Source organism: Montipora foliosa, chromosome 8, assembly GCF_036669935.1.
Source record: "Montipora foliosa isolate CH-2021 chromosome 8, ASM3666993v2, whole genome shotgun sequence".
Lineage (NCBI taxonomy): Eukaryota > Metazoa > Cnidaria > Anthozoa > Scleractinia > Acroporidae > Montipora > Montipora foliosa.
The window spans coordinates 192240-203233 of record NC_090876.1 but is presented as its reverse complement, the minus strand read 5'-3'; positions in this window follow the sequence as shown (position 1 = coordinate 203233).

Genomic DNA, 10994 nt, shown 5'->3' with positions numbered 1-10994 from the left:
AACCAGTTGAATAATTTAGCCAAGAAATGTGGACTGGGTGTATAAATAAGAATATTTGGTTGTCAGCAGTACACATCGCTGGAAAGCTCAACACTAGCGCTGACAATAAGTCACGAACTTTTCTGGACAAAGCATGAGTGGGCACTAAGCAAAGAATACTTTCCAGAGATTCTTTCAGTGTATACTGAGCTAAACATTGATCTGTTTGCCAGCAGGCTAATCACAATTAGATGTTATTGTTCATGGAAACCAGACCCAGGATGCACCTATGTTGATGCATTTTCCATAAGATTGGAGTCATTTTAACTTCTTTCGCTTTTCCACCTTTCAGTCTGATTCCAAGGTGTGTGCAAAAAATTTCACAAGACCAGGCAAAGGGAATACTACTGATCCCTGTGTGGCCAACACAGGACGTGGTGTCCACTTGTCCTACAACTGTATACAGCCATACGTGGATCTTCAAACCATCAGCAACACTGCTATGCCATGCACACTTCAGGGAGCAACACCCCCTACACAAGAGCCTGCACTTGATGGTCTGTCCTTTATCAGGAACACCTTCGCCACAGCCAAACCTTTCTCCAGACATTACCACCATCCTCATGGCCTCCTGGAGGAAAGGAACTCAAAACCCAGTACAAAACCTATGTGGAAAAATGGCTGGCCATTTTGTGGTGAAAGGAAATCGATCACAGTTCTCCCCTGATTAAGTGAAGCTCTGACATTCATAATGTATTTATCCAATCAAGGATCTAGTTACTCCACAATAAATACTGCAAGATCTGCCTTGTCATCTATCCTCAATATTAGAGGATCGTACCACTTTGGCTCTCAACCCACTGGGCACCCGATTTTTAAAGGGAATTTATGAGACACGGAAACCCACAACCCAAATCCAAAACCTTTGGGATGTTGCTACAGTGCTTACATACCTCAAGACCCTATGGCCATTAGAAAAACAGCTCTCTTTAAAGGATTTAAAAACGAAATCAGGTAGTTATCATACTCTTGTTAGTTACGGGGCTAACGAGGTCAATTCCATCCACCTGTTGAAATGGACGGAAGAAGTTATGTCATCACAGTCATGTAGCTTTGAACTCTTAGCCCATTATTTAAGACCAGTAAAAACAATAAGAGGGACAGTAGCATTGACCATAGAAAAGCTACCAGCCCGATAATACCCTCTGCCCCTCTCCTAAACACTGAAAGAGTACCTCAAGAACACAGAGGCTGAGCGATACAGAAAGGAAACTGTTTATCAGCATCCTTACAGCCACATAAAAGGGAGTCTCCAGGGACACTATTTCTAGGTGGAATAACTCTGGACTTAAATCAGCAGGGGACTGATACCAGCCAATTTACAGGCACACAGTACCGCAGAAGCAGCTTCCTCATCCAAAGACACGAAAGGAGAGACTGTCCCGCTGGACGTTATACTAGCTACTGCTGGCTGGTGCTACGCAGGCTACCTTTCACAAGTTCTACCACAAACCACTCGCCCCAACAACCTACTTTAGCTGAAACAGTCCTTCAATTATAATCACAGTTGCCTTGAAAACAATTGTAACGGTGGCACAGAGACGTAACTTGAAAAAAATCACATGACGTCTTCGACTTGAAATATTTAACCATAGGGGTTAATGTTGCAGTTCATTAGACAAACATATGTGTTGTACTGTTTACGGTCAGTCGTCGTTTACTGACTATTATTGGGATAAACAGGGACAATCGTCATTAGATTGATTTGTTGGCTTTGACATAAAACTCAATTATGCTGTTATATATACCCGTGGGGGCTATATTGTTTTTGAGGTGGTTGTGTCAGAGCTTTAAAGTCTCATGGGATCTCCTAGCCTCCGGTTCATGTGATCGAATTGGAAAGTTAAACGAGATTGACCTGGAAAGTTGAAGTTTGACTGAGATTCTATCACATGACCAGGGAGGCAGGAGATCACCTGCCCACCCAGGCCCACCAATTGCTGGTGAGATCTTTGGTGAGCACCCTAACCCGGTCTATTTATGACGGTTCTGACACATCCACATGCTTTGAATAATGACTCGCGCATGCGCCGTGCTATCTCAGGTGATTCCCTGCCTCATGGTCATTGTGATAGAATCTCAGTCAAACTTCAATTTACAGGTAAGTCTCGTTTAACTTTCCAAGTTATTAGTTTCTACGTACCGCGTAGCAGGCGTACGCAAAAATTAGTCTCGAAAATGGCAGGGTACGTGGGGCTTTCGTCGGTACCATTTACACAAAAGTCGCAAGTTTTTAAAATGATTTTCCTCAAATGTAAAGGCTTTTCCGCGCATCGGAAAACACACAACTTTCATCCGCAAGTAATAATAAGGGAAATCATTTTTTGGAACTACTCTCGAAGCAAAACAATCGCCACTCGAGATGCACTGAATTTTTTCTCACGGGTCAGAGATTTTCTTCTTCAACAGGGAAAACTGTGAGTCAATGCGAAGTGAATGAAGGCATCCTTTCTAGAGATTTTCCCCCAGCCATCGCTTGGGTGTTTCACGCTGGGTGATGACGAAGGAGGGCATCTCATAAAATTTCATAATCTTCTTTTTTCTTTGGTTGCAAATTTTGTCCGGATCACGGATCTATTACCATTAGATAGCCGTCCACTTTTAATCGTTATTCCTCAACCCCACAAAGCGCAGTTTTTTTGTTTAAAAAAGGGTAACTGCAATTAAACCTTGAAAAACATCAACTGTTAAACTACTATTTAAAATCAAAGCAATTGTGATTCTCCGTTTTACAAGCAAAGGTTTCGTTGTAAGTTTAAGGGACTCCCAAAGAAACCGCATCGCGCAACCAAAACCGCAACTCTTCAATGTTCAGCGAAGAAGGGTAATTAGCCCAGCTACCAGAGGCTCGGGAAAAATGTCATCTTCGGTCAGAATAACTGAGTCATTCACTGCCACTACTTAAGGACGCCATTTTAGGAGGATTTTTTTTTAGCTCTGCTAAAACAGGAATATCGTATACCATAAAACGGCTGAAAGCCGCTACTAAAATTTTCCAGACTGAAATAAGGCCTACCAAAAACCTCGCTTTCATGTATTAGAACCCTAGGTCGGTCCGCGTGTCCGCCATTTTTGAATACGTTACATCACACACATGATGATTTGAGCAAAAGCGACCTACCATAAACTTGTAAAACGTTGGGCCGATTTTCTCAAAGATTCCCTAAATACCAATCCATTCAAATGCTTGTCCATTTGTGTCCATCATGGCTCCGCTTTCATTTTGCTGTATTTCTTTATGTTCTGCAAACAGTTTTGTGAGTGGTTATTGCAACTGTTTCGTTCGACGTTTTGGGCATTTTGTGGTTGTCATGAACTTACATCGTTCTGAAGCCACTCGGTAGTTTCAAACTGTATCAAAAACACGGCGGCAACAAAAACCTTCTAACCCAAGCCCGACTCAGTTGGCGACCCTGAAGTGCAAAATTCATCTGCCTTTCGGCAGGCTATTCAAAACTTACTTGTTAACCCATTCCATGCTAGGTGGGACGTCTCGAAAAATACTTACGTTCGATAAACAATGTTAATTTTTCATATTTAACTTGATGTTCATCCTCAACCTCTAATCGAGACCTTCAGTCGCGCTCCATCACGTACGCAACACATAAGGGTGCCTTTTTCCTTTTAAAGAGGTTATTTTTGTACCAAGGCAGGTGAAAAAATAAGGAAAAATACATTAAACAAGTTTAAGTTTCCTTTATTGTAATGTTCACTGCCTTAGCTTAATGGATTGCCATCACCCATGCTCAAGGTTTACTATCCATGGAATCACAAGGTCAGATCCATTTTACAGTTTAATTTTCTCAGAGTTAAATTGAGTGGGTTAAGTTGTTGTAGTTTTCGCGAATTGCTGGATAATTCTGGTTTCGGGGTTTTCGATTCCGGATTCCGGCTTTTAGTGCTGCCCTACGCCGTCAGTTGGAATTAACATTCGAGAGGCAAGGAATGCAGGCTGAATTGGCACTGAATAATAAACTTTTGTGGTAAAAAGGATGTCCCGCTGTCAGCTTGTTTGACTGTTAAAAACTGCAGTCGAGGCTAAGCGAATTTACTACGCTTTAGGTTGACTTTTAACAGTAGAAGCTTTTTGCTGTTGTTCTGCACCGAAGACTGAGAAGGGAGTAAAGCTTGTCATCCAAACGGAAAATGGTTGTGCAAGAGATTACTGTTGCCTGTAATGTGTATGAGTGTTTTCAAGCCAAGTCCGAGGTCGAAGATGCCGACAGGGATCTTGGTAAGGTTAGAAGAACAATTCTGTCATTGTGTCTTTTATGTGTAATCTGTTTGGCGACATCTAATATACTCGACGGGATTCAGGAAGACAAGCATTCCAAATGAGCTGGTTGGTTTATATAACTCAATGCAACAAGCGCTGAAGTCAGGAGAGGGAGAGGGGACACAACGCGGAGGCCCCTACTCCATGGAGTACCCTATGGAGTACCTAAATGGAGTACCCCTAAAAAATGTCATTTATCGGTCAAATTAAATACGTTATCAACGTGGTGCGGTATTAACTACTAATAACCGAGAGTGAGGTCGTTACGGGAAAAATCTCAAACTGAGGCCTTGCGGTATTGACCGAGCGATAGCGAGGTCAATACGGTAGGCCCCGAGGTGTTTGAGATTTTCCCGTAACGACCGAACGGTCGAGGTTATTAAGGTGTTTTATTATATGGCACCAGAGCAAAAAAAAAAGCAAACAAGACAAAGCTGGCGCAGAGGAAGTGATCATTACATCCGGTGATGCGCGTGCTTCAACTGTTCATTCATCGTTTCAAATCGCAAAAATCACGTGAACTGACGCGTCTTTTCGATCTACAATAATCTTTATTTTCGTCACAATTTATTATAGCCGTGAAAAAAGGTCATGTAGAAGGTTAGGGCCTACGTCACAAAAAGGAAAATTTGTCAACATCTCTGAGAAATCAAAGGCCAAAGTCAATACGTAAAGAAGATTGTAAACGGCCTCGTGGAAAATTGTAAAATGTCATCATCCGGTAGGTTCAAAATTTCTTTATCGCCCTTGGTTATTGATGACAAATAGCGATGAACTGTTTTCATGTCGATGACTCTTTTCTTTGTTGTGTTTTCACTTTTTTGCTCCTTTACAAAAGTTTCAATCTCTTCGTGGGCTGTTTCCTTCGTTTTCTATGTCGCAAAACTCGATCATTAGTTGTTTCTGTCAAATCACCCGTTGTCCAGAAATTCGTACTCGTCCGGGTAATAAATTCCCCCCCCCCCCACTCTCCAGAGTGTTCGTCCTCTTTACTCATTCTCAGCCGCTACAATTTTCAACCAGACAAAAATAGATGGTTCTTTAATGACATTTGCTTTGATTGCAAAGACAGTAATCGGCCCGTGGGCCTTTCCGGGAGAAGAATGCCCTACAATTCAGTCCCAATTAGACAATCAGAGCGCGCGTTATATCGGCCACAAACACAAGCCATATATAAGAAGAGGTACATACCTTCATTTATTTGCACGGCGTTCCAGCTCGACGATTGTGTCAGTTCGAGGTAGTTCTCAATTGATGTTTCGTAGGTATCTTCGTTTATCCGAATATTATATTGTAGTTTTGGGCGTCTGGAAAATCCGGAATCCGGAACCGGAATAAGAACAACAAAGGGTCAGCATTTCACCTAAAAAAAGTTGACCGTTACTCACCACACATTAAAACGCACAATTGATTTTTACGGATATTGTTGTGACAACAAAGTTCGTACCACTAGCATAATTCCTTTTTGAATCGGTTCAAGTTATGAGAATGATTGACATTTGAGATTACTCCTGGTCTCTTGGTGACGTGGGGCGACGTTGTTACTGAAGCCATGGATGAAAGGAGTCCCAGGAAAGGAAAGGCCACACAAAAAATTCACCTTAGGTATTGGAATAAAATGTTTAAGGTGAACAACTACGAAAACGCGCCTTCCAGAGCTCGCCGCACTGGAGATCAAGAAGAAACACGGGGAAGTGTGAGCACTAGACTACGTGGCAGGCATTCGAAGGGGAAGGAGAAGGGAAAGAGAAAACCGCGGAGAGAACGAGGAGGGCGCACGTGGAAGAATGGGGATGGACGCTATTGTTTTGTCGATTTTTTTACGCTCAGAGTCTAATCGTAAAAATCGTGATTGGCTAGCTAGAAATTAACTTTGTGTCAATCACCACAAATTCATTGTGGTTGAATTCAACGTCACTAGTGTTTTCGAGCTCTCACGTAAACAATTGTCAAAGCGCCGCCAACTTTGACTTTTTGATATGATTTTTTTTAAAAGGGGTTCCAGCCACATTTGTCAGTCGTTCAGTGAAGCATACAACATCAAACGATGGTCCTGAGCAAAATATACACAAGATTTTGTTTAGACATATGTCCCAATTAAACCCAGTTCACAAACACGACGCGCGTCGATTGAAAGATTGCTCCTTTTTCGGGCGAAGGTGTTTCGGTATCGCACTACTCTCCGCCTTGGAGATTTTTGGAAATAATGGCTTGATAAACAACAATAATAAAAGCCAAGGTGACACAAGCCTAACACCAACCGGTGTGGCCAATAAATCACGCATGCGCACAACCATTTTTCGCCTGGTCAATTGCCCGGTGAAATGTTTTGAGCATGCGTGATGTGTATGGCCTCAACGGGTTGTTCACTGGCGAAAAATGTCTGCTGGTCGAGAGCCTTGTCATGTGACTTCACTAGCTCAACTAAAACATGGCTTTCCAAAACATTCATAGAAGATAACCTGCAGGCTACAATTAGGACCAAAGAAAAGTTTCTAGGCCTAAGGTTAACTTTTTTTAATGTTTGGGATACTTTCTGTATAGCTATTCTAAATGTTACTCTAATATGCAAATGAGAAGTTGGCTTGAGACGCAGTAATAAGCCCGTTATCCGATCTCCGTCGATTAAAAAAAAAACCTTTTTCAGGCCAGTAAAAACGGACAACTGTTTTTGACTGCATCGTGCGTTTTTCCTGCCAGCGAGATTCTCTTTTTAGTTGTGGCCCACCGTACTTTTTAGCCAACAGTGCTACGAAGGGAAATTTCTCAACAATTTTCAAGGGCAACGCGAGTCTAGTTTGCTGTGACAATGTTTGAGTGGAAATTTGTTTGTGGAGCTTACAGGCTACCGGATTACGATCTTGATTCCATTTCATGCGTTTATCTTTTAAAAAGTTGAACAAAAAAGATACCACTAAATCTCCAACTGGTTTCTCTTCCAAACTAAATATTTGCACACAGTTTCAGCGGGAAGTCGCAAACTAACAGAAAATGTTAAGATTTTCGCATTGTTTTTTAAAATTAAGTTGTTTAAAATGCCATTCCAAGTGGTCCATTGAGGAAAATTTATTAAGACCCGAGGGGAAAAACATTTAGAAATGTATTTCAGTTCATTCAAAAATAAGACTTTAAAGTGAATTTAGCAGTAATAATAACCCAAATCATACTTAACATGCTCATAGCACCAAATATTGTGTACACTAGAAGGAAAAACTTTCAGTTGCAAGTATATTTTGTTATAGTTGTTCCACGCAAAATGCCAATTGTTTGCTTTCTCCCAAATTATAGAACATAAACATAGATTAGGTTAAACTCTTAATAGCCAAACCAATATTCTAAGTTGAGAATTTGATTCAGAAGTCCAGCTTACTAGCAGGGAGAATTTTACTGTAACAAAAGTTAACTACAATACGCTATCACCACATTGTCGTGGGTTTAATGTGACAACAAAAAATACTTAATCAGGAACATTGATTTTATCTTTCAGCAATAAAACAGCAGGAGGATATAAAATTAGGTATCTGCAAAGTTTAGGAGAAAACTTGTGCAAGGGTGATCCGTCAGTGCCACCCTACAAAACTTTTCACAAAAGTTCACGTGGGCCTTCTAAGTATACGCCAGTACAACAACTTATTTTAACCTCTCTTTGCGCGACTCTGGGTATGCAAACCACAGCAGCTGCTTCAATGCTTTAATCCCCTCTGCATTAGATTAAACTTTAAGGAAACCATTAATTTCAATATTTCTGTAATAATCGTTAAAAAACATTCAGCAAAAGCATACAAAGCTTAATTTGACAAGGGCATAATCCCCATGTTGCATGTTTTCTGGCGAAGGATTCACAGAAATAACTCCTGTTACGTTTCAATATGTAAAGAGGTCCCATGAGTATGAGTCAATTAGTCAATGAGTCAATGAGACTTACCGTCAATATAGCAATAATTCGTATTGATCAAGCCGTGAGCCCTCGTTTCAGTGATTAGGCCTAAGCACTCTCTCAAATTTTAGCTTTCATTTTATGCGGTTAGGGTAAACTGCACTAACCCATGGGTATCATATATACTTAAGACTAATATGTAACAACTATTTCAACATTAGATGCAATGAAATTTTTAGCAACAATATTGTGGTAAATAAGAGTAATCATTCCTACCATTTAAAAGGATGAATAAACTAACGCGTGAATGCAGTAAGTGTAAGAAGTAAAAAAAGTGGTCCCACTTTATTTAAGCTGTATTCAATTTCCATCCTTGCTTTAGTCCCTGGATAGTGTTAAACACTGGAGGTGAAGTGAACAAACTACCCTTAAGGGGGATTCCATTACAAAAAAAAGACTGTTGTTCTTGTTGTTCCTTTTTGGAGAAACCTTTGTGGATTTGTACTGCTTATGATACTGAGACCAAACAGTTGGCAGAGTTGCTGCAGTACATTTAAGGCTATCAATCTGAAAAATGAATGGAACTGTAGAACAATTTGGTAAGCGAGCAAATAGCTTTTTATTATGGATTATAAATGCCAGTCATTTGTCAATTTGAAAACTGGTTTCCTCTAAGGGGCCAGATTTCTTTAGCCTACATACACAAAACAAGATTCTGTTACCTTTAAGGGTTGCTTTTTTTAAAAAAAGACCCCTCCTGAGCAAAATGCATCCTCATGTTGGGATTCTCATTGATTGTAATGACTTTAATGATACTATGCAAAATTTGTTTTACAATAAGACTCAAAAACCATAACAATATTTTTTAACCTAACTTTTTGCAAAGTTTACTCCTTTGAGCCACTAGCTTCAACTTTGATACTTTGTTCCAAAGCAATGGTTGAGGGGATGATTAATCACTTTGTTTGGTTCTCAAATGAAGGAAAAAGAAAGTCAAAGTAATGATACCACTTTAATTAAACGCTTTCACCCCATAAACCGGCCTTACTTAGGATGTGACGTGTCTAAAGCCAGCGTATTTTGATTCGTCTAACACCAGGCGATTTTACTCGTCAATGGGGGAAAACACATGAAGTCAACAGTCTTACAGTACTTCTCAAAATAAAGAAAATGAATTCTGTGGACTTAAACATTCCCAAATAGAAATGGCGTATATTCCAAATATGGTTACGTAACCTCTTCAAGATTTAAAATTACCTGCTTACAGGAACTTTGACTGAATATGTCGAATATTTTTCCTGAAATACTGCCACCTATGTTCACTTGTTAATGGTTTGCCCTTTTAAAAGTACCATTCAGAAATAAGGCAAATACAACTGAGGCTGTTTTGCATTATCTACAAGACAAGGACAACAATATCATTTATGCAAAACACAATTCAATATTAAAGCAATAATTACAGGCTTGTGGGGTCCGTGCTAACTATAATAAAGATACATTACAGGAAATTTAAAAGCTAAAAACTAGTGTGACAAAAATAGGATATCTCCACATAAGGGATAGGGAAAAATAAATCAATTGCTATGCAAAGATCATATTGCAAATACACCAAATGGTAATGGTTGATTGACAAGTTGCTCGTGCAAAATGGTTAGAGAATGTTTGAAGTCCAGCAGGACCCAAGATGAGACGTTATGATAAAAACTTTATACATATTGTTTACACAAAGTATTTTACTGCCATTCAAATCCAATGACGGACCTTATGCATGGACACTGTTTATAGCTGCAGCTCCAAAATCACATAAATATATTACTAAAGTTTGCCATCTCAGGGAAAAACCAAAACATGTGGGGTGTAACCAAAAAAAGTTCAAGGCAATAAAAGCTTCCTTTAAGCCTTTTCAGGGAACCACTATCCACTGTCAACCATACTTGACTCAAAACCGAATTTCCGTGATCCAAAAACACATGGCAGTCCCCTAAAACCAAAATTACATCATAATCAGTCACGAACCTGAATCTATAGATATCTATATCCTACTGTACCTACAATACTGTTCTTCCAAACATTATTTCACTAACAATGGATTTTGATTTTTGATTTTAAACTCGAATTAAGGCAAATCCGACCATCACTTGCGAAACTACTTGAACGCTAAGGATCGTTGAGTTGTGACTGCCTAAAAAGTATAATAACTTAGACCTTCACCAGAAAAGGGTAATGACCTTAAAAGCAGCTATTAAAAATATTTGATACTAGCTAGGGTTCCGGCCAATGACAATAACATTCAAAATCCAATTCACATCTGATCGAATCATTGATCATTAACGTTGACGGTGCCGATCGTACGGTGTAACGCAGAAAAAAATAACCTTCACGTTGGACAATATTGCCATTTCTTGCCACCTGGTACAAAGCCAATTCACACATGAACTGAACACCTGGGAAATCTCCTTTCTGCACATTAACAGTAACTTTTCTGTACCCGGTGGCAACAAACTTTCCACATTAAAAATTTGCGTAAAAAAATCCACCTGTCTGGACAGCTCTTATCCCACGAAATAAAAAATTTCAAGGAGCAAATATTCCGAGGTAGCTGGTTGGATTGGACTTTCAAACGTTTTACACAACACGTACGTTCTCCAAGAATACATTCCACTTGAAAATGGCGTTAAAAAAACTAGCCGTGATCGCTCTAAAAAGAACGGAAACCAACAAGCTACGAATACTCAAACCGCAGCCATTTGTCTGGTCTTCTCGAGAGTGCTTTTTTCAAGAGAGCCAATGATAGTCCGTGTA